This window comes from Mustela nivalis (assembly GCF_964662115.1).
Source record: "Mustela nivalis genome assembly, chromosome: 15".
In the NCBI taxonomy this organism is placed as follows: domain Eukaryota; kingdom Metazoa; phylum Chordata; class Mammalia; order Carnivora; family Mustelidae; genus Mustela; species Mustela nivalis.
The window spans coordinates 26,508,980-26,533,714 of NC_139034.1; the positions used below are offsets into that span (position 1 = coordinate 26,508,980).

General features: G+C 44.1%; 1 protein-coding gene, 1 long non-coding RNA gene and 1 pseudogene across 7 annotated transcripts in view; 1 reads left to right on the plus strand and 2 right to left on the minus strand.

Annotated features, from left to right (window-relative positions):
- The window catches only part of LOC309848613 (mitochondrial ornithine transporter 1), a 309,487-nt gene that overhangs the window by 200,541 nt on the left and 84,211 nt on the right, over positions 1-24,735 (plus strand). The window lies entirely within an intron of this gene.
- The window catches only part of LOC309848616 (mitochondrial ornithine transporter 1-like), a 209,745-nt pseudogene that overhangs the window by 160,969 nt on the left and 24,041 nt on the right, over positions 1-24,735 (minus strand). The gene's annotated exons all lie outside the window — the stretch shown is intronic.
- On the minus strand, positions 8,096-12,484 carry LOC309848627. 3 transcript variants are annotated; one of them, XR_014303168.1, is made up of 3 exons: positions 11,891-12,484; positions 10,083-10,251; positions 8,096-9,133 (listed from the first exon to the last, which is right to left on the minus strand). It is a non-coding gene; the product is annotated as an uncharacterized lncRNA (long non-coding RNA). The 3 variants fall into 3 exon arrangements; XR_014303169.1 differs by lacking the exon at positions 11,891-12,484 and adding an exon at positions 11,418-11,646; XR_014303170.1 differs by lacking the exon at positions 11,891-12,484 and adding an exon at positions 10,924-11,392.

Sequence of the window (24,735 nt, forward strand, 5' to 3'; positions counted from 1 at the left end):
CTGTAAGGGAGGCAAAGGTAAAAATCTTTCTTTTTCTAAATAAATATTTATATATTAAAGTACAAGAAGAAGGTACATAGTGTTATTAGTATTAATAGTTGTTAAAATTTTGGAAGGGGGGTCGCCTAGGTGGTGCAATGGTTAAAGCACTGACTCCTGGTTTCAGCTAAGGTCCTGATCTCAGTGTGGGGAGATCAAATCCTTCACCAGGCTCTGAACTCAGCACAGAGTCTGCTTAAGTTTCTCTCTTCCTCTGCCCTTCTGCTCCCCACCCTGCCCTCTCTCACTCTTTCTCTCAAATCTCTCAAATAAATGAATACATTTTTTAAAAAAATAGTGAACATTTTTTGATGTTTGCTTCAAGACTAAAGGAAGAGAAGGAAAGGAAGTGGGGGTGGAAGGTGACTACTAAAGGGAAGAAAATAGGAATAACAAAGCTAAGAAAGATTGAGCATATTTTTTCTTGTTTATTGACGACTTGAGTTCATTTTTGATTTGCAAAAATATCTATGAAAATAAAAACGTTTAATTTTATTTTTTTAAAAGATTTTATTTATTTGACAAAGATCACAAGTAGGCAGAGAGTCAGGCAAAGAGGGGGCTGGGGGAAGCAAGCTCCCCGCTGAGCAGAGAACCCAATGTGGGGCTTGATCCCAGGACCCTGGGATCATGACCTGAGCCAAAGGCAGAAGCTTTAACCCACTGAGCCACCGAAGTGCCCCAAAAATGTTTAATTGTAAATACTGTCAGAGCACTTTTAAAAAAAATTTCTAATAAACATATGATGTGTTTTTATCCCCAGGGGTACAGGTCTGTGACTCGCCAGGTTTACACATTTCACAGCACTCATCATAGCACATACCCTCCCCAATGTCCATATCCCCACCACCCTATCCCGTCCCCACTCCCCTCAGCAACTCTCAGTCTGTTTTTTGAGATTGAGTCTTTTATGGTTTGTCTCCCTCCTGATCCCATCTTCTTTCATTTTTTCTTTTCCTACCCCCCCAAACCCTCCATGTTGCATCGCCACTTCCTCATACCAGGGAGATCATATGATAGTTGTCTTTCTCTGACTGACTCACTTCGCTAAGCATAATACCCTCTAGTTCCACCCACAACATCACAAATGGCAAGATTTCATTTCTTTTGATGGCTGCCTAGTATTCCTTTATATATATATATATATATATATATATATATATATATATATATATATATATACCACCTCTTCTTCATCCATTCATCTGTTGCTGGACATCTAGGTTCTTTCCATAGTTTGCCTATTGTGGACATTGCTGCCATAAACATTCGGGTGCACGTGCCCCTTCGGAGCACCACGTTTGTATCTTTAGGATATATACCCAGCAGCACAATCGCTGGGTCATAGGGTAGCTCTATTTTCAGTTTTTTGAGGAACCTCCACACTGTTTTCCAGAGTGGCTGCACCAGCTTGCATTCCCACCAGCAGTGTAGGAAGGTTCCCCTTTCTCCACAACCTCACCAGCATCTGTCATTTTTCTGACTTGTTAATTTTAGTCATTCTGACTGGTGTGAGGTGGTATCTCATTGTGATTTTGATTTGTATTTCCCTGATGCTGAGTGATGTGGAACATTTTTTCATGTGTCTGTTGGCCATCTGGATGTTGTCTTTGCAGAAATGTCTATTCATGTCCTTTGCCCATATTTTTTTTATTTTTCATAAACATATATTTTATCCCCAGGGGTACAGGTCTGTGAATCGCCAGGTTTATACACTACACAGCACTCACCAAAGCACATACCCTCCCCAATGTCCATAACCTCACCCCCCTGTCCCAAAGAAATAGAAAAATGTTCCATGCTCATGGATTAGAGGAACAAATATTGTGAAAATGTCTATGCTACCTAAAGAAATCTACACATTTAATGCAATCCCTACCAAATCCCATCCATGTTTTTTAATGAAATAGAACAAATAATCTTAAAATTTATATGGAACCAGAAAAGACCTCAAATAGCCAAAGGAATACTGAAAAAGAAAGCCAAAGTTGGTGGCATCACAATTCCGGACTTCAAGCTCTGTTACAAAGCTGACATCATCAAGACAGTACAGTACTGGCACAAAAACAGATACATAGGTCAATGGAACAGAATAGAGAGCCCAGAAATTCATGATTCACGATTCACAGATCTGTACCCCTGGGGATAAAAATACATTGTATGTTAATAAAATATTAAAAAAATTTAAAAAAAAAGGCAAAAAGAAATTCATACCATACAAAAATGTAAGAAAAAAAAACCACACACACAAAAATGAGGGAGATCTTTCCTTTGAACATATACATAATTCATGTTAATAAAATTTTAAAAATACTATTTTATTATTTGACAGAGATCACAAGTAGGCAGAGAGGGAAGCAGAGAGAGAGGGGGAAGCAGGCTCCCTGCCGAACAGAGAGACTGATGTGGGGCTTGATCCCAAGACCCTGAGATAATGACCTGAGCAGAAGGCAGAGGATTTAACCCACTGAGCCACCCAGGTGCCCCATGATTTTTTTTTTTAAGCTGTCTTCACGGATGATTACTGTGTCCTCTAACTTCTGCCCTAGATCTAGTTGTATCAGTCACCTTTAAACTAGCTAAAGCCTTCCTCGAGGATGCTTTCCTTTCTGGCCTAGAATGTGGTAGGTGGTAGGTCACCAGTAGACCACATCAGTCCACATCAGTCCACACACGGTGGACCTGCGCATTTGGAGTAACTGAGCAGACTCCTGCTACACTTGCAAGGGGAGGGATTTATCACCACACCTAGATCTGATTAGAATACGTCTCAGCTCCTATGACACAGTCCTATGGCATGGACTTTGAGGAAAAGGCCACAGTGGTTCTCAACACTAACCCTATATTTTACATAATGAAGAATGGGGGACTTGAGGATTTCTTGGTTTCTATAAATTGAGGGCAGGAGTGCCATTCTGCCTTAGATCTTGGAGATTAAGCCATTTCTACTGGATTATATCAGAGCCATACCTTTTACTTTGTAAAAATGATGTATGGAACCAGAAAAAAAATGGACACTGGTCGTAATACTTGGGTAGGTCCTAAAATTAAAAGAAAAAAAGTTAATTTTCATCATAAAAATGATACTAAAAACTAATTCCAAAGGGATTAAAATTCCTCCTTTTCCCTCCTTTCTATATATGTTGAACAATTAGAGCCGTTAGACACACAGCACTTAACCTCTATAACCCTCGGCTCACAACACAAAGGAGACTTTAAGAAATGGATTTTTCTTCCCATTTCTTGATTGGATTATTTGTTCTCTGGGTGTTGAGTTTGCTAAGTTCTTTATAAATTCTGGACACTAGTCCTTTATCTGATATGTCATTTGCAAATATCTTCTCCCATTCTGTCAGTTGTCTTTTGATTTTGTTAACTGTTTCCTTTGCTGTGCAAAAGCTTTTGATCTTGATGAAGACCCAATAATTCACTTTTTCCCTTGCTTCCCTTGCCTTTTGCGTTGTTCCAAGGAAGATGTTGCTGCGGCAAAGGTCGAAGAGGTTGCTGCCTGTGTTCTCCGAAAGGATTTTGATGGATTCCTTTCGCACATTGAGGTCCTTCATCCATTTTGAGTCTATTTTTGTGTGTGGTGTAAGGAAATGGTCCAATTTCATTTTTCTGCATGTGGCTGTCCAATTTTCCCAGCACCATTTATTGAAGAGGCTGTCTTTCTTCCATTGGACATTCTTTCCTGCTTTGTCGAAGATTAGTTGACTGTAGAGTTGAGGGTCTATTTCTGGGCTCTCTATTCTGTTCCATTGACCTATGTCAATCAAGAAATGGGCAGAGGACATGAACAGACATTTCTGCAAAGAAGACATCCAGATGGCCAACAGACACATGAAAAAGTGCTCCATATCACTTGGCATCAGGGAAATACAAATCAAAACCACAATGAGAGATCACCTCACACCAGTCAGAATGGCTAAAATCAACAAGTCAGGAAATGACAGATGCTGGCGAGGATGCAGAGAAAGGGGAACCCTCCTACACTGTTGGTGGGAATGCAAGCTGGTGCAGCCACTCTGGAAAACAGCATGGAGGTTCCTCAAAATGTTGAAAACAGAACTGCCCTATGACCCAGCAATTGCACTATTGGGTATTTACCCTAAAGATACAAACGTAGTGATCCAAAGGGGCACGTGCACCCGAATGTTTATAGCAGCAATGTACACAATAGCCAAACTATGGAAAGAACCTAGATGTCCATCAACAGATGAATGGATCAAGAAGATGTGGTATATATACACAATGGAATACTAGGCAGCCATCAAAAGAAATGAAATCTTGCCATTTGTGACAACATGGATGGAACTAGAGCGTATCATGCTTAGCGAAATAAGTCAAGCGGAGAAAGACAACTATCATATGATCTCCCTGATATGAGGAAGTGGTGATGCAACATGGGGGCTTAAGGGGGTACGAGAAGAATAAATGGAACAAGATGGGATTGGGAGGGAGACAAACCATAAGTGACTCTTAATCTCACAAAACAAACTGAGGGTTGCTGGGGGGAGGGGCTCTGGGAGAAGGGGGTGGGATTATGGACATCGGGGAGGGTATGTGCTTGGGTGAGTGCTGTGAAGTGTGTAAACCTGGTGATTCACAGACCTGTACCCCTGGGGATAAAAATATATGTTTATATCTATGTTTATAAAAAATAAAAAATTAATAATTAAAAAAAATAAAGGGAAATAAAAAAAAAAGAAATGGATTTTTCTTGCCATTCCTATCAAAATTTAAGGAAAGGTGGTTTTTTTCTATATAAATTAGACAATAGTCCTCCAACCTAGTTTACATCATGCTGACCAGAGGCCGATGCCACTTTATGTCCAAAGACCTCATCCATTTCTACAAGCAGCAGTTACATTGATAGTTGACTGTCAGTATTAATGACAAGAATACCCACACATGAGAGAGTTTTCATCTCATGGCCCTTGAAAATCACAAAATTAAGCAACACTGCCCAGGCCAGTACTGCTTGTAGTGGAGCTCCTGCTTTGGACCACTGACTGAGCGAGTGTTCAGACCGGCTTCAGGGATCAAAGGGGAGCCCATCTGGTATGGGAACCACCGAGGTCACTTGCTTCCACACACATACCATTTCACTACTGAACAGATTTTCCCATAACGGGGAGCAAGCAGGGGGTGGAGGAGGGCACAAACTTTAACTTGATCAACACTGTTAGTTGTTGGCAGTTCTGCTTGATGATTTCAATAGGAAAACAAAGCCACTGAGGCTTAGAAATTCATGTAAAGAGTAACACTTGTACACTTTGTGACATCTCAGGAGAAGTTACACACTCATGTTCAGAGCAATGACAATGGCAAACATTCTCATTTTTCATAAGCTAAATATTAGATTAAAAATACTATTTAAGGGGTACCTGGGAGGCTCAGTGGGTTAAGCCTCTGCCTTCAGCTCAGGGCACGATCCCAGGGTCTGGGGATCCAGCCCCACATCTGGCTCTCTGCTCTCTGCTCGGCAGGGAGCCAGCTTCTCCCTCTCTCTCTGCCTGCCTCTCTGCCTACTTGTGATCTGTCCAATAAATAAATAAAATCTTTTAAAAAAAATCAATACTCTCCCATTTCAAAATAACTTTCTAGTGACTAAACTGGGAAATCTTTTTTTTTTTTTTAATTAACTGAAGATTATTATTCCAGAGAAACTTCTTCCCTATCTAAAAATTTGTTCCTGAGTCTGGAAGTTCTCTAGATTTCTAGTTCTCTAGTAATTGAAGGAGGACTGAGTTAGTGGGAATAGTAGAAATAGCTGCTAAGGACTATGGGTCTTGCTTGTGGGGGACAAGAGCTCTCTTGCAGACTCTGCAGGGAAAAGGGTATCGGGTGTCAGCAATACAAACACAGCTCTGTCAAAGCCACACCACTTATTTAGGCTTCGGTCTCCATGAGGGAGTTCCTTGGGACGCTGGGCTGCTGCAAACTGTGGATACCGCGGTGCGCGGAGATGGTGCGACCTCTCTGTGAACTGGCTAAGGGAGGACTCACTATGGTAGAGTGAACAGTTGAGGCAGAAGGAGCATTTGGGGAATTACAAACAGCCTTACTGACTGCCCCAACATTGGCCATCCCAGATGTTACCAAGCCCTTCCACTTGTATGTGCCAACTGAGGCACAGGAGAGGGACTAAGACTAACCCTGGTTGGCCTTCTGTGCTTGAAACATGTTTCTTCTTTCCTAGGCTTTACCTTCCAAGGAACCAACTGGATAATCAACATAAAAAAAAACCTGGAACATCTACCGTGAGGACTTTGCAGTCGAGCTGTATTTTGATGAAGTGAGATACTAGAATCCTGTTCTCCACAATCCCTGCCACACATTTAGGTCTCCTAACCCTCCTTCCATGCATGTATACTTACAGTACATTTACATACACATTTTTGACACCTTAAGTATATACATTATAAAAGGTTAGTGGTCCTTTTTCTTTCCTGAAGGAGGTATGCCAGAGTTGAGAGAACTACTGTTCCTGGGGACTGTGTGCCAAAGTTAAGAGTTTAAAAGAACTTTCATATCAAAATAACATTTAAAAGGATTCCTCACAATATTGCGTGAGGTTTATTATGTATTATTGGGTAAGTAGTCCCTGCTTTCACATGTGTAATGTCAGATTAAAGAGGTCATTTCTAAGCTATTTAAAAAACCTCCAACTGGCACCAGTACGAGGCTTGAGCCCATAGGACCGTTCCTATAAACAGTCCCGGCAGAGCTTGTGATACAAGCTTCAATTACACAGGCAGTCCTTGGAGGACAAGAGAATCTGGGTAAACATAAGCAGACGTTACAGTAGATTCTTTCTCTTTGTAACATCACCGTGAAGTCAAAGGAAATGTCTGCCTAGAGAAATCTAGATGATTTTAAAGTACAGCCCCTGACACAGATTCTGCTCCCAGCCAACTTCATTTAAATGTAGGGAACTCTGTGAAGATCATCTTTTCACTATAAACACTGGTTAGTCCAGTGTCCACAGGGAATCCTATTCTCTTCGTTGCTGGATGTTGTTTTATTCTAAGTACCTTAACGTCATTATGTATATGTTTATATATTTATATATTATATAAATAAAATGTCCTTATTTATGAACATGCCTGGATGCAGGTGCTCTTTTTCCCTCCAAATAGCCCTCTAAGGGTCTCAGCTACCAGTGCAATAGCCCATCTAAAGGCTCTTTAGGAAAAGCTCTGACTACATTACTTGCTGTAATTCGTGTTACAGAAACACATGTTGCCGCTAAACAGTTTGTACTGTTCCCTTGAACATGCACGCAGCCGTAAGCCAGAGGGGCAGACCAGGTGGCAGACTTATGGACAGGGGGCAGGGGTGGGGGGTAGATACTTAGCTGGCACTAAGGAGAAAACCCCAATTTTCAAGACTTGCTTTTTGAAAGAAGATTACAGTTAGGGTTCCTCTTCCCTAACCCTGCAAGATGCATCCAAATTCCTGGCCACTGAGTTGCTACACTCTAGTGCTTTTGCTCACATAAGGACAATTTACAGGCTTGCCTCCTTACATCCTGACATAAATACTTCCTTGAACAACTCGAGAATCTTACAACATGGTACATCAGAATGATACTGTTTTTTGTTTTTTTTTTTTTTTCAAATAGATCTGACTACCCTGGAATAGAATTATCTAAAACATAATAGGAAAATTAGCTATTTTTAAAAAATAAAACACTTTCCTGCTACATCAACCCCATCCACACAACCAGGCAGAAGAAGAATGCTGCTGGTGGGCCAACTTGCACAGCTGCAGTATACAGAAAGAGCAGCTGCTCACTGCCCCAGCCCTCTGGCTACTGCCGCGTGGCTAGAGTTAGCACAGAGCCTCTGCAGAGAACAAAAAGCTTCAGGTAACCAGAGGTTTCACTCGAGGGGGACACTGTGCCAACAAGGACAGACACACACAGGACAGATGTTAGCAGCGTCAGACACCGACAGATCCAGACAACACACTGAATGCCGACAAGGGACAGAAGGGCTTCTGTCCAGGTGTCCCTGGACGAACAGGAAGGATGGAGACTCACGGCAATGAGGCCAGGCATCCAGTGTTCCAACAAATATTGGCGACGCTCAGGTACCACACACGAGTCCCGGACTCGCTCCTGGTACATGGACCGGGCAGCGCGAGGCCTCACCTGGGCAGAGAGAAGCAGCCCCAGAACACAGGAGGGCAGCAGCCTCACAGAGTCACTCGGGAAAACAAGAACCGCAAGACACTGGGCCAAAAGCACAGTCCTGTGTTCACAGCTGGCACTGCCCAGACTGTTATAAAGATCCAAGTGGATGAGGGAGGCGTAAGGGCTCTGCACAACTATGAGGTTTTATGCAACTCTGGAGTATTAACTGAACCGTTTCCACACCCTGTGACCGCTCTCTAGGAAAATCAAGTACACATCCCGAGGTGGAAGATGTACAGCGGATGTTGAAAGGACAGGTCTCTGCTCACCAGAGGCACGATCCGGGTGTTATAAAAACATCTCCTAGAAAATCTTGATACTCCTACGTTAACTCTCAAAATTCAGAGCCAATCACCTTCAGGAAGTCTGAGCATTAGGGACTTGCAGCAGGTTCTTTTAAATCCTTTAGTGGTTCTGTTAGAGATCCTTTTCTGATACTGTCTATACTCTATAGAACAAGGGGTGCTGAATTCCAAGCATTTGTCCCCTTAGGCACAATCTGGAGTTTTAAAGTTCCCTCCGGGCTATTTAGAACAAAGAATCCTGGCCCAGAAGGGAGGAACAAGGACAGCAAACATTCTTGAGAATGGAAGCAAGCTAAGGCAGGGGCGCTAGAAGAAGGACAGGGGGCAGGGAAAGAGAGCAACCACACACACGTGATCGACCTCCACGAGGGTTACAGCGAAATGACCGGTCTAGACATACCCACTCCATTTCTGCAATGAGCAGACTCACCTTCATTTTTCACAATGCTTATAAAGGTTCCGATAAATCCTGCCTGTTTTCCAGACATGGAAAGAACTTGAATTGTGGATTTGACGCAATCCATTGGGTATACGGCAAGCCAGAGGCAGATCCCACCAACTCGACTGCTTAACATCAAAGGGACAGGACCTGGAGGAGGAAAGCAGCCAACAGCATATTTGTCTCAAGGACAGCATTTCCAGAGGTCAAGGTGGTAGTGGGTGCAGGTAGATGCAAATAAAAATGCTGATACTTCGGGCACCTGTGGCTCAGTCAGTAAGGCATCTGCCTTCAGCTCAGGTCCTGATCTCAGGGATCGAGCCCCCTTTGGGCTCTCTGCTCAGAGGACACAAGGTCCCATGTGGCACTCTGGGTCTGCCCCTCATCACAGGACCTTATCAGTGCTGGTCACTGTGGCGCTGTGGCCCTCCTGGCCTGCCCTCCGAAGGACTGGTCCACACAGAACCAACAGGCCCCCAGCAACAGGGCAACCCGCCCCCCACCCCATGGGAATGAGAACAGTGGCCACTGAAACACAGGTCATGTTTTTTCTAACCCTCTCAGTCTGCAGTATTTCATTATGTTAATGCCCCACAGCCCTGATTCTTCCTTTACCATGAAAGACAAAGTTGTCTTATTAAACACGACAGTTAAGCCTGGGACATGCCTAACCCTAAAATAAGCCCAAAACACTGAAGTGATGTATTTGAGAATTAACAAGTAATCATTCCTGCAAGCCAAACATTGACGTGATTGCGTCAAGCAGGTACACAGGACAAGCTAGAAAGAATGACACTTTTCAGTCCTCTGGAAACACACTCAAGATTTGTTACCAAGTTTTATGCTTATTGCAAAATGCTTTACAGGTGATTTCCCACAGGAAAGTAATTTCTATATTCTCCCCTAAAATGTTACTCCAGTAAAGAAGTCTGGGATGCACAGCTTCACCCCCGTGGCAAGGACATGAGTGCACCCAGAGGAAGGTGCCAAGGTCCTTTCCAAGCCTCCAGAAACCTCCGTGCCTAGCAGACCCCCACAGCCTCTGCAACAAGCAGGCCACTGTGGGGCGCGGCCTGGCCCAGCCCAGCCAAATGCTTACCTAGCTCATCCTTCGATCTTCCTGATGCAAAAAACGACCTGCTCAGCTCGTAGCTGCCAAAGAAGAGGAAATAGCCAGGCACCTCTCGGGTAAGGTGCTGGAGAGGCCGTGGTAGAAGCCCAAGCGGCCGTCCTTCCTGAGGACGCTCTTCACCACGGACCAGACTGTGCTGCAGGGAGAGAGAGCTGTGCCTAGAGCCGGGGAAATGGGGGGCTGGGGAGGAGGCTGGCACTTCTATCCAGTGGCAGGCCTGGCTCAACCCTGAGCAGGCAGGGAATGGCTGATTCTAGAAACCCATGGACCCAAATTCTGAAAATGAGGCTTCTGCAGGGAGGAAATCTCAGAGAAGCACAGATCCTTTTATTTTAGGACAGCGGTTCTCACTTGAACTGTCCAACAGCTAGGAAATATCATTAAAGTGTGTATTCATAGAGAGCTGTGTGTGGCCACCGTGCCTCTGGCCAAGACTTCAGCAGACCATGCCAGAAACCCGTCTCAAATGGAGCCATGTTCACATTTTCCAAGTGTGCCACTCAGCAAAGGAAGCCCTGAGAACACTCCTGGAGAAGGAGTACACTGGACTTCTGGAAAAATCAGAAAGACCTCCTCTGAGTGTGGACAAAACAATGATGGACCTGGACCAGGGCAACCATGGCAGGGCGGGTTCCTAGAGCTGCTTTTTCCTAGTTGCAAGGTTCACCATCGCAGGCAAGGTCTATTTCATGGTACACAAGAAACAAGGGAAAAGTAGGTGCTTGTGAGCCAACACTCCTGCCTGATAACCGTTTCTCCCCAAGGGTGGTCGGTGGAGGTGGTCTTCAGGAATCTGCCCACAGCTTACCCCTGTATAAAGGATTCCAGGAGCAGACCGGGACCCTCAGAACATGTACAAATAAAATCCAACGCACATTTGACAGGTGGAGAAAGAAAAGTCAGGGAAAGCCAGACAAGCTCTGATTTTTATATTGCTTGCATCCTCTTGCCCTCAATAAACAAATTCACTTTTTGGTTCATTGAAAAAAAAAAAAACCTGCATTCATACATTTTGGATATTATCCAAGATGTAAAAGAGCCAATACCCACTTTTGTTCAACAGTGAGTAAGAGAAATTACAATAAGGAGCTGTACAGCTCAGCAAGAATCAAATGCCCTCGTATTCGCCCACTCCTCTACCTCCTTCTGTGCCTACCCTCCTCTACCTTTCTTTCAAACGGGTGGGTATAGAAGGAATCTGTTCAATGCTTACGGTCTTTTCGCTTTGTGTTAGTGCAGTGAAGTAGTAAGGGACTAGATGTTACTTGAAGGCAAGACAAAGGAAATTCGTAGAAACTCTACAGGGCAAGAAGCACCGAGGATTTAGTTCTTAGAAAGTAAGTAGGCAAGAACTTATATTTCAGGCTGATCAGAGCCCTGGAGCAGTAGTAATGCAGGATCCTTTCTGTCTAGATCCTTCTTCCTGACGGTATGCGCCATGGCAGGCCTTCTCTGTCAGGAAAACAGCAGCAGAAACCACATCTTTGGTGTGTTTTATCTTCACAGTGCTCTCAGCAGGTGATTTCCCTTGGACCAGTGAAGAATCAAACCCCCCGGTGATCAAAAGCATTTCAGAAGGTTTTAGCAGGCATCAGTCATTATCTAGGTCCTTCGTACAACTCAGCTCCCATTCTATAATGGGAATGTAACACAGTGATCCAACTCAACGGGACTGGCCTGCCTTCTGAACCAAGTCTTAACCCCAAGGTACCATATACCCCTGTGTAGGCCAGGAGTATATAGCCACACCTAAAATATTGTCAACCGATACTTACCTTTGTGCAAGGTGTCCATTCGCTTAAGTTTTTGGAACCAACAATTAACTTTCCTTAAAACTACCTTAGGAAGGGGTGCCTGGGTGGCTCAGTGGGTTAAAGCCTCTGCCTTCGGCTCAGGTCATGATCTCAGGGTCCTGAGATCGAGTCCCGCTTCAGGCTCTCTGCTCGGCGGGGAGCCTGCCTCCCTTCCTCTCTCTCTGCCTGCCTCTCTACCTGCTTGTGATCTCTCTCTGTCAAATAAATAAATAAAATCTTTAAAAAAAAAAAAAAAAAGAATACCTAATGTACCTGAAGTCACACCACTACCATGTGGCAATGCTAGGATTCAGACCTGGATCTGCCTGACTGCAAGATCTAGCTCCTTTTATTAGTCATAGTCATGGCGACACACACGGAATGTATCCCCCACACCTAAGCCTCTATGCAGAAGCCACCACCCCAAAGACACACCATCACGATACTTCGGCGTATCTGCCACTAAGCTTCATAAAGCGAGGTTCTGGGGCCATCCCTGCATGCCCCAAATCCAACCTGGAACAACCACATGTACAAAGTAACTGTTGCAGATGAAAGCTCAGAATAAATCTTTAACCAAAAGCTGCTCATTGCAACGAACTCCTGACCTCAGCCACAGAGGGCAGCAGGAGCGAGGACGGGGGAGGAGGGGGTAAAGGAGGGGTCAGCAAGCTCCAGGGCTGGAGGTAAAATGGCTACACCGGGAATCTAAACGGAGAAGCAAATGCAGGGAACACAAGCATTCATTTCACCACAGGAGGGTCTGGTACCACCAGCCACAGTCACCAGCAGGGCTGTGAAAGCGAGGTCCCATCAGAGTTCAAAAATACGGGGAAAAGTCTGAGAGATCAACTGTCAGGAATTCTCTTGAGCGTTCACAAGGGTCAGAAAATAAGATCCCTTCCAGCCCCGGAGTGTTTGGTCACAAGAGCTCTGCTGGCACCTGGGACTGGGCAGGAAGAGTGAGCTGCTCACAGAACGACTGGCTCCCTGACTCTCACCTGTCAAGCCAGCAGCCTGAGTCACCTAACCACCAGGACGCCACACCCCCGTGAAGCGACCACCTCCCCGACTACGGAGATCCTCTCCCAAGCTTTCCCCAAACTGTGAGCAAAAGCCTAACAGACCGAGCACATGCACTTCATTTCCCTCGGGCACCCTTTGTCAATTTGCTGACCAGCAGCCAGAACGGCCAGGTTTGCGGGAACAAAGATGGCATCGATCGGTGTGGAAGCCCTTCAGCCTAAGAGTCGGGGGCCTGAGTATGAGCAGGCTGTTCTAGTGCAACAGCAAGGTCAAAGCACACCTGCAGTGGACTTTGAGTCCTCTCCGCTACCTGGGCGCCCAGTGAGGCACACGAGGCCCCAGGCTGCACCTGCAGGAGAGGCGTTAGACCCAGAACTGAAACCGCAGCAGGCACAGGATGGGATTTGGTAAGAATCAGCTGGTTATCTCCCATTCAACAAACCTGTACCTGAACCCTCCTGCTGTGTTAGGACCCCATGTGGACAAAGGTCAAAGGAGAACTCTACTCGGGGTGGCATTCAAGCCAAGGACATGCAAATATTTACGGTATCATTGCTGAAATTCACGGCAGGCTCTTCCAAGCAGTGCTTTCCTTTCATTGCCTCTACTGACCAGGTCTTCTTTTAGACCTGACCCCTACCACAGTCTAGAGTCCCGACTCTGGTCTTAGGGCAAGAGTTCTGGATGGGGACTCGTAAGACACAGCTCTGGGTCCTGTGCTCAGTTATGAGCTCAAGTAATAGGATCCTAAGCCAGTATCTGCAAGTTGGAGTCCCCATCTTTAAAAAAAACAGCAGGGAGAGCTCTGCTGCTCTCATAGGATCATGAGGAGGGATAAATAAAACAGGACAGGTGTGGGTGCCCCAGCTCCATCAACTCTAAGGTAGTGTTTCCCTGCCAGGTAATAAGCAAACGCCATTCTGTGGGATGAAGACGCAGCTCCCTCTTGCCTCACCAGGACGGGAGAGGAGGGTACGGGGTGAGAACACATGAAACAGAATGGCTTCTTGGCTGTAGGACTTCCTCCAGGACCTCATGTGGCTACTTCCTACCTCCATCTTCTCCATAAGGCATCCTTCTCTGGGAATGTTGCAGGGGACCTAAACGTCCCATCTTGTCCCAGAGAAAGTGTCCCCCTCTAGCAGGAAGAGTGACAGTCGCTACAGTGTTATGTCAGTCTCTAGCATGAGATCCCACACTCTCCTGGTTTCTCTCCTGCTTATTGCTTTACTTCCTTTTCCTCTTCATGACACTTCTGTGCCAGAAGGTTCTGGAAACCATAATGCTATCTCCCTGGGTGATTCCATCCAGTCCCATGCCTTTAAAAAACACGTTCCATCCGTGAAGAAAAAACCCTGCTTACAAAAGGGCACGTCTTTGAGATCACTAGGCGTCTCCAGAGAACACTTCTGTACAGAAGGGGCCTACAGTCGGGTGGGACCGGAGTTGCAAATGCGTTTCCAGTTCCTACCGAAACAACCCATACAGCTATCTGCCCAACCATTATCCTGATACAATTTTCAATGATTTAAAATAAATCAACGTTCAAAAAAGGGAGTGCTACACATGGCCAGTGGTTCCTGAATCCTCTATGGTCTCTGTGTAAATAAATATGCAAGGGAGGACGCGGCACAAGCTGAAGTCTGATGTTTGGGCCGACTTGGCCAAACAGTCAGTCCATCCGCATCTTCACAGACGCTTCCAGCTCCTCCTAAAATTCCAAGTTGCTCTCCAGCCTTTCTGGCTCAGGCAGCTTCTTCCAGTCCTCTGCACTCTGATGAAGGGGAACCCAAAGCTCGGCTCACAAGTTGCACCTGTGGCTCCCGTCTAGCCCTGGTGCCCACAAGAGAAGCAGTACCACCAGGGCATCTGAAAAGCATCTTCCTGAAGAACACCAGCACGTAAGGGCACCTCCTTATTCACGGTGCATTACTGACCAGTCTTCTGCAAGTTTTACATGACAACTTCACAATCAGAAACAATGTGGTTATTTTAAAAAAGGAAACACTCTTCCCATAAGGTATCATAAAAATTTTGACTGGGCAACATTTTCTTTCTAAACAAAGGAAGAAAGTGTTAGTGCCCACAACTCACCTCAGCCTGGCCTGCTTCTCCAATCCAACCACCTCCCGCACCACCTGTTGGCAGAAGCTGTAGCACATGAAGAGGACCGAGTTCTCGGCGATGTTGGCGATCAGCGCTGGGCTGGTCCCCTTGTAGAAGCCGCGGAAGCCCACCTGGGAGTAGGTCTTGAGGCAGCAATCGGTGAGGCCCCGGTACAGGTCAGGGAATGTCTGCATCTTCACTTTCAAGGTGTCAAAGAGCTGCCCCGTCAGGCACCTGGATAGCTCAGGTCATGATCCCAGAGTCTTGGGTCGAGCCCCTCATTGGGCTCCTGCTCAGTGGGGAGACTGCTTCTCCCTCTCCCTCTGTCTGCTGATCCCCCTGCTTATGCTCAGTAAATAGATAAAATCTAAAGGAAAAATAAAGTAAAAGAAAAAAAATTTGAACCAATTACTAATAATGACATTGAATCAGTAATCAAAAAAAAAAAAAAAACCTCCCAACAAACGAAATTGGACTAGATGGATTCACAGGTGAATTCTATGAAACATAAAGGAGAGTTAATCCCTATCCTTCAAACAGCATTCCAAAAAAAGTAGAAAACTTCCAAATTCATTCTAGGAGGCCAGCACTATTTTGACCTCAAAAGTGAAGACAGTACAAAAAAAAATTACAAGCTAACTTGTCTGATGAACACAGTTGCAAAAATCCCCCTCAATAAAATAACAGCAAATGGCATTCAACAATACAGGAAAGAAAATCCTTCAGCAAGATCAAGCAGTCTTTATTCCAGGGATGCAACGGTGGTTTCAATTTTCTGAAATTGATCAGTGGAATGCACCAATTAGCAAGAGGACAAAAGCCATAAACATCTCAAATACAGAGAAGCATTTGACAAAGTACACCATGAAATGGATGGATTTCAGCAGAGCAGGTTTAGAGGGAACACACCTCAGCATAATAAACCCACAGCTAACATCACACTCAATGGGGAAAAGCTGACAGTTCTCCCTCTATGATTAGAGACAAGACAGAGATGTCCATATTCACCACTTATTTAACATGGTACTAGAAGTCCTAGCCACAGCAATCACACGAGAAATACAAGGCATTCATGCTGCTGCCCCTCAGAACAATTTGTTACTTAAACTGTAACCCCTGGAGGATTTTACTAGTTACCAAGCACATTTAGATATGGCCTTAAGAAATACATATACTGACAACAGGTCTTTGGGGAGAAGGATGATATAAGACCACGAAGCTGGGCAGCTGGGGATGCCGGGCTCGCTCAGGGTGGAAGGCCGCCCCTTCACGGAAGCCAGGCAGTAGGGAACACCAGGCCCGCCCAGGGCTGAATGCCGCCTGCGTCAGGTAAGCGGAGCACCCAGGAAAGCCCAGTCAGCTCAGGGGGGAATGAAAACGCCTGCTTCCCTTATCCATTGTCACTCCTTTCTCTTCCCAGAAGCGCCCTTGTTAGTTAGAGGAGTCCTATGAATGTGTTTGGTTAACTATAAACTTTATCCTCCTTCTTGCTAGTCTGCAAGACAAGATTAACCTTTGACCTTCATCAATCCTGTTGGCTATTATTTTCTATCCAATAAAAGTGAGACTGTGGAGTTGCTCGGGGCAGCAGTCCTTTTCGACCGTTGTCCCCTGCTCCCAGTCTTTTGCAGCTGACTAGTTTGTGCCTAATTCTTCTCTGGTCACCAACTGGAAGCAGCACATTCAAATTGGTGAGGAAGAAGTTATGCTGTCACTATCTTCACAGGACATGATAATACATACAGAAAACCTTAGGGGCACCTGGGTGGCTCAGCTGATTAAGCATCCAACTCTTGCTATCAGCTCAGGTCTTAAGCTCATGGTCATGAATTCAAGCACCTCATTGTTTACCACAGTGGACATGAAGTCTACTTTAAATAAAGAAAACTTTACAAAAAAGAACTTCACAAAAAGAAGACTTCACAAACAACAACAACAACAAAAACAAAAAGTATCAGAACTGATAAATGAAGAGGATGCCTGGGTGCCTCAGTCATTAAGCATCTGCCTTTGGCTCAGGTCATGACCCCAGGGTCCCGGGATCCAGACCCATATCAGGCTCTTTGCTTGGCAGGGAAGCCTGCTTCTTCCCCTCCCATTCCCCTGCTGTGTTCTGTCTCTTGCCACATGTCTCTCTCTGTCAAATAAATAAATACTGATAAATGAAGTAATTTGGAGGATATAAAATATACAGAAATCTACTGCATTTCTGTTACACTAATAACAAAGTAGCAGAAAAAGAAATTAAGAAGACAATCCCACTTATAATTGCAACAAAAAGAATAAAAGACTTGGGAATAAACTTAACCAAGGAGGTAAAAAACCTGTTTTCTACAACTTATACAGCAATGATAAAGAGATTGAAGACAGCACAAATGGAACATTTTACCATGATTATGAATTGGAAGAACAAACATTGTTAAAATGTCCATGTTACCCAAAGCAAATCAATGGATTCAAAGCAATCCCTACCAAAATACCACCAGCATTTTTCAAAGAATAGACAAATAATCCTAAAATTTGTATGGAAGTACAAATGTTCTTGAGTAGCCAAAGCAATCTTGAGAACAACAAAGATAGAGGTATTGCAATCCCAGATTTCTAGATATACTACAAAGCCTTTGGCGCGCGTGCAGGCGAGCGTGTGTATGTGTCCTCAGGCTGGATCCCTTTTTGAGGCACTGAGACACAGTTGTGCTGAAGACAAATACTGCTCTGCAAATAACTTCCTTGAAGATGAAGACTCTCACTGGATGATATGTATATATAGATGTATATAATATTTTTTAGTTTGGGAGAGTTTAGCAGGCCGGAAAAAACAAAAATTACTCTTTAGAAAAATAAAATACTTCTGTTGTGAATACTTATCAACAGTGTCTCATGTACAGTCAGAAATCGCTAGACATGGCATGCCCGGTTGGCTGTCAGAAGAGCATGCAACTCTGGATCCCAGGGTTGGAAGTTCGAGCCCTACATTGGGAAAAAAGATTGCTTAAAAGTAAAATCTTGAGAGAAAGAAAGGAAGGAAGGAATTACTAGACTTTCACAAAGAAATAGGAAAATATCACCATAGGGAAAGAATTCGGTTGACAGAAACTGACCAGAAGATGGCTCAGGTATTAGACTGAAAATGCAGAGACATGTCAATAGTTATCATGAGGAAGTTTAAAGGCTTGATGGAAAACCTGGACTTGGTGGTAGAAAAGATAAGACAATTTCTTAAAAATGACCTGAAGGAGGGGTGCCTGGGTGACTCAGTTAAGCATCTGCCTTCAGCTCAGGTCATGACCTCAGGGTCCTGGGATCCAAGCCCACATCCGACTCCCTGCTCAGCAGAGAGCCTGCTTCTCCCTCTCTCTCTCCGCCCCTCTTGCCTCTCCCCCCACTGTTTGCGCTCACACTTGCACTCATTCTCTTTTTCAAGTAAATTACTTAAAATCCTTTTTAAAATAGGACCTGAAGGAAACTTTAGAATGAAAAATCCAAAGAATTCTCATACCAAAAAGAAGTAGTAACAAATAAAAGATATAGTCACATAAAAAACAGGATTAAGAAAACAGAAGCAGCACACTCTAAAATAGTTGAGGATATTGAAAATTTGATTTTTAGAAGAAAAGAAGTAACTAGCAAATTAGATGAAGCTAAAGCATACAAGACAAACCAAGGCAAGGAATTGCCCCATGATGAATCACAAAAACACAAAGTCATGGGAAGTGGGGAAGAAGCCATAAGCAATACAGTTGAGGGACGCAGAGACAGAGCATCCAACAGAAGAAACAGGAGAGAAGAGAGACATTGAAGAGGACGAACTGGTCAAAGCAAAGATGGGGGAAAAAATCCCTCTCAGTTTAAAGAATAAAGCAAATATTCTACAAACCTCCAGAGAAGATGAAGGAGCAAGACTTGCATTGGCAGCAGACTTTTCATCAGCAACACTGAATATTAGTAAGCAATGGAGTTAATGTCTTCAACATTCTAAGGGAAAGTGATTTTGAATTTAAATTCTATATCCAGTTAAATGAGCATTTAGGCCTTAAGGGTGGTGAAGGGCCTTTTCTGATATGTAAAGACTCATCAAATTTACCAGCCAGAGATCATTTATGAAAGAATTACTGAAAGATACACTCCCACAAAATGAAAAAAGGAAGGAGGAAGATACAAATTCAAGAAAAAGTAGATAAAACTAGTAAACTCAAAGCATGGAACTGGGGAGGAAACTGGTGATGGCTTGAGCTATTTGTTAAAGAGTTAAAGGTTGCTGGGCAGAGGAGCTGAAGAACTCAGAGACTCAGGAGGAAGGATCTTCAGTTGGAAGGAAAAAGAAACCCTCGACAGGAAGACGGCTCAGAGTTAGAAGAGGAGGGAGGAAGGAGGCTTGAAGGCGCGGAAGAAGGGAAAAGAGGTGGCTTTGGAATAATGTGAGAAAAGGATTCCATCTTCCAATGCCATACTGTGGTAAATATGAAGCATGGAGTTGAGGAAATGACCAAAGATGCCTTGGAGATTATTGTAACTAAAGAAGTAGAAGATTCTGAGCCAGAGGAGGAAGAAAGTTCAGGGTCGGAAACGGAAGTAGGTTTATAGGGGGACAAAGGAGAGGACTCTGAAGTAGAACATGTAAAGACTTGCCTTCCTGACTGAGAAAAGAGACGCCTCCAATGGACTTAAAGAAATTGCCTAAATTTATGTGGCTTGGGACTTAGATGAAAATTGGTGAAACGTTGGATGGAACAAAAACTCCAGAATAAAGAGGAAACAGATATGCTGACATATCAAGGAATTGGGACAGTCTGTCTAACCTTGTGTTTGGCCTCTCCCTCAAAGTCACTAGAGATAAGTTCTGGTAAGCAGAATAGGCATTTATGTACAAATTTGAGTACTCCCATGAGGAATCACCTGACGCCCATCAGGAATCACTATAGTTTGAAGGAAAACAGACACAAAATTCTGCAAACAAAGGTGCCAACAACTAAAGAAACAGGTAATATAAGAGAAAAAAATTTTAGAAGAAGTGAATTAATAACTTCAAAGAGATAAAAGAGGGGATTAGAAATATTAAAGATTATCATCCAGCTGTCTTGGAAATAAAGAACTCCATAGATGCTCTGAATAGCAGAAGAGACATACTTGAAGAGACAAGGAATGATCTAGAAGATCAACTTGAAGAATGTTCTAAGGTTACAATGCAAAGGGCCAAAGAGATAATAAAGAAAGATCCAGATATAGAGGAGAGATCCAGAAGCTCCAACATCCATTTGACAGGAATTCCAGAAAAAGATAATAAAGGGAATGAAGCAGAGGAAATAATTAATAATTGAAGAAAACTTCCCAGAGCTAAAGAAAGATTCAAGTCTTTTTTTCTAAGATTTTATTTATTTATGAGAGAGAGAGAGAGAGAGAGAGAGAGAATGCATGAGAGGGGGGAGGGTCAGAGAGAGAAGCAGACCACGCTCTGAGAAGGGAGCGGGACGTGGGGCTGGATCCCAGGACTCCAGGATCATGACTTGAGCCAAAGGCAGTTGCTTAACCAACTGAGCCACCCAGGTGCCCAGAAAAATTCAAGTCTTGAGACTGTCAGTGCTTACCAAGTACTCAGTAAGATTGATGAATAGAGACTCCTAGGAATCTGCGAATTCCAAGGATAAAAAAAATCATAAAATCTTCCACAAAGAGGAGCGTGAACCTACAAAGGAACAAGAATCAGACTGACAGCAGACTTACTGGACACTATAGATGCTAGAAGGAAATGGGGCAGTAACACAAAATTTCTGCAGGGGAAAACATTTAAACCTCGAATCCTACATCCAGCCAAAGTGGCATTTTATTTTGAAGGTAAAACAAAGACATTTTTTGATATGAAAGAATTCACAGTTTGTTTCTTGCATACCCTCTTTGAAAGAATCACTGGAGGATATACTTTAGCAATCTAGGGTGACTATAAACACATACACACAATGTAGATTATCTTTCTCCCACATCAAAAAAGGAAAACAGGAAAATAAAATGCCACATTTCTACTCAGGAAGATGAACAGCTAACAGTGCTCTTGGGGCATATAGGAAAAGAAGGGTTACGGATACTACCTAAATGTTGGTAAAGTTAAAGAGTGTGTTAAAATGAATTTAATCGTTGTAGCTTATGTATAAGTATAGATTCTAAACTACTGGGGATCACTTCTTGGCCTTTTGCTAAAGATCGAGTGTAAACTACTGGGGAGAGGGAGGGAATGCATCAATAGGACAATAGACAGGAAGAGATGGGGTGAAAGTAACAGAAAAACACAGGAAAAAATATGGCAAGAAATGTTAAAATGAGAAAGGCAAAAGTTGAGCTCTTATCAAGAGAAAGGTAACTTTATCATTAATATTGATGTGAATCTTGAATCTTTAAATTAAACCTTTTCCTTCCAAAAAAAAATAAACACTACAAAGCAGTAGTAATCAAAACAGTACAGTAGTGCCACAGAAAGAGACACATACATGAAAAGCACAGAACAGAGGCCCAGAAATAAACTCACACTGAGCACCTGGGTGTCTCAGTTTGTGGGGTGATTGCCTTCAGCTCAGGTTATGGTTCCGGGGTCCTGGGATTGAGTCTCATATCAGGCTTCCTCTGTTCTGTGGGGAAGCTCCTTTGCCCTCTCCTTGCCACTGCCCCCTGCTTGTCGTCTCTGTCAAATAAATAAGATTTTTGTTTTTTCTTTTAAGATTTTATCCATTCATTTCACAGACAGAGATCACAAGTAGGCAGAGAAGCAGGCAGAGAGAGAGAGGAGGAAACAGGCTCGCCACTGAGCAGAGAGCCGGATGCTGCGCTCGATCCCAGGACCCCGGATCCATGACCCAAGCGGAAAGCAGAGGCTTTAACCCACTGAGCCACGCATGCGCCCCAAATAAATAAAATCTTTAAAAAAAAAAAGTTTCAGGGGTGCCTGGCAGGCTCAGTAGGTTAATCCTCTGCCTTTGGCTCAGGTCATGAAACCAGGGGCCTGGGATCAAGCCCCACATCAGGCTCTCTGCTCAGTGGGGAGCCTGCCTCCCTCTTTCTCTACCTGCCTCTCTGCCTACTTGTCATCTCTGTCAAATAAATAAATAAAAGCTTTAAAAATAAATAAATAAAAAGTTTCAGGAAAAAACCCACACTTACAGGGTCAATTACTCCACAAAGAAGAAGAAGCCATATGCAATGGTGAAAAAGACAGTCTCCTCTCTCAATGGTATTGGGAAAACTGAACAGCTACATCCAAAAGAATGAAACTTTTTCTCACCATCCACAATAATAAACTCAAAATGGATTAAAGTCCTAATGTGAGATCTGAAACAATAAAATTGCATAAAACTGAACATAAAGCAAACAAAAAACTAAAGAAAACATAGGCAGTAAGACTTCTGACACGGGCCTAGCAACGTTTTTCTAGATAGGTTTCCTGAAGTGAGGGAAAAAAAAAAGCAAACTATTGGGACTACACTAAAATAAAACTCTTCTGCAGAGTGAATGAAACCATCAACAAAACAAAAAGACAACCTACTGAATGGGAGGGGATATTTCCAAATGATGCATCAGGAGACGATATTTGCAGATGATGCATCTGACCAGGGGTTAATATTAAAAATATATAAGGAACTTCTGTAAGTCAACATCAAAAAAACACCAACAATAACAAAACATATCTAAACATTCTGATTTAAAAATGGGCAGATGACCTGAATAGACATTATTCCAAAGAAGACATCCAAAGGGCCAGGAGAATCATGAATTTTGGCACGAGAGGACAAACATCAATGATCTGGGTCACAGTGAGAAGCTAGGCTACTTAAGGCATACAGCAACAATGTCAAAGCAAGGGGCGGGTCATAGTTGTCAAAACACTACTGTATTTAAAAAATTTTTAAAAAAAGAAAGAAGAAAAAAAACCTACCATATTTTAAAGGGATACCAAGGTTCCTATGAAGGAATTTAACTTTTGAGCTCCACGCTGTCTCATTTCAACATTATACAGTGACCTATCTTCTTCAAATCCTCCCCCATCCTAGCTGCTTGGAATTTCTGGAATTTCTCCTACACTAGCAGACAGGTAGTGCCAGCTTCCCAGCATTTTATAGCAGATGAACTAGACCAAAAACCTGCTGGATGGGGGAGGTCTATTTCAAAGAAAAGGAGGGACACGGAAAAGAACATGTGTATACTACACCGAGATCACCTCAGTCCACGAGGCCCAATGTCCCAATCCAGACAGCTGGCAGCAGAGGCTTGAGATTAACCTCCACCCCCAGGAGGGCTGCTGCCCATTATGGAGTTTTACGAGACCAGTGCTCTAACCCCTGAGCTACGGAGCCACCATTATGGAGTTTTAAAACAAAGACAACAACAGCACCAGTCAGGGAACCAAGGAACCAACGTCCTAGCCCTGTCTGGACACCATCTAGCTGCACAATCATGGGCAAATGCACTCGGCCTCTCAGGGTGTCCTTTACACTATACAGTGAGCATCAGATCCAAAGGTCTCTGCAGGCCCTCCTAGCTCCACACTGGGGGACTGCCACCCATCCAAAGTGGGGCTATGGCTTCCCGTTTGCATGCCAAGCGCGTCCAAGTAGAAGTTCTCAGGTCACTAACACAAGCCTCCCCTGCCAGCCAGAGTCCCTCACCTCTCACCCCTCACCGGCCAGGTCCACCTGGCACGGACCCCTGCCAAGGAGCCTGTTGTCCCCCAAAGTCAGATGCTGCAGGGCCATGCTACAGCAGTGATGGGTGATCCCCTGAGACCAGGGCAGGAAAAAATCCCAACTACTTATCAGGCCATATGTAGACAGGCCCAAAACATGGTAATATTTAAAAAAAACATGCCCGCAATGCCTTACACACCAGACTCCCAACAATACAATTGCTATCTATATCTGTAAAATTTACTGTAAAGCACATAAGTCGCACCCAAATACCTGTCCACACAGAAATGCCTTTCCAGGAGAAAGAAAATTTGATCACAACAGATTCTACGTCTTTGGCAGACTGACTGACAGACACTTAATTCCAAAAGCTGAGAATCTCTCCTGTAGTTAAATACCACCCTATGGTAAAGACAAAAACTGAACTCAGAGCATTTGCAGGATCGTTAAGAGGGTGCCAGAGGCAGGCAAATGGGGCCACTGTTGCCATGGTCAGGGTCATCCCAATATGGCCTGGGGGTTGGCATGGGGGTGGGAGTGGTGCATGGGGCCATTGGTTGGGCCATGGGTTACCAGCTGCAGCTTGTATGGAACTGAACCAAGGCCTTCAGCAGGCAAGAAGCCAATGGACACCTAGGCCACCCTTAGTTTCCCCTCCTCCTGGGCCAGGACACTCCTGTGGTCTCTAAACTGGAAGCTGGTTCCTGTACTTCTTATCAGTCTGTAATGCACTGTCTATAGCCTTTCTCAATTAGCCTACCTCCATTGACCTTTGGTTCAGGAGAAAATACTTTGTTCTCTAATCTGTAACTTCTTTTTCAAAGTTAAGGGAATGATGGGATGACGAGGGTGGCCCTTGGCTGCACCTAATCTGGTGACCCGGGAGGTCCCACTGGATAGGAGGAAAACAGGCAACTCACCCCTCTGGCCTCTCCACTCCCAGGAACTGAGGCCCTTATAAGAGTCAGTGTAAGGGGCACCTGGGTGGCTCAGTAGGTTAAAGCCTCTGCCTTCTGCTCGGGTCATGAT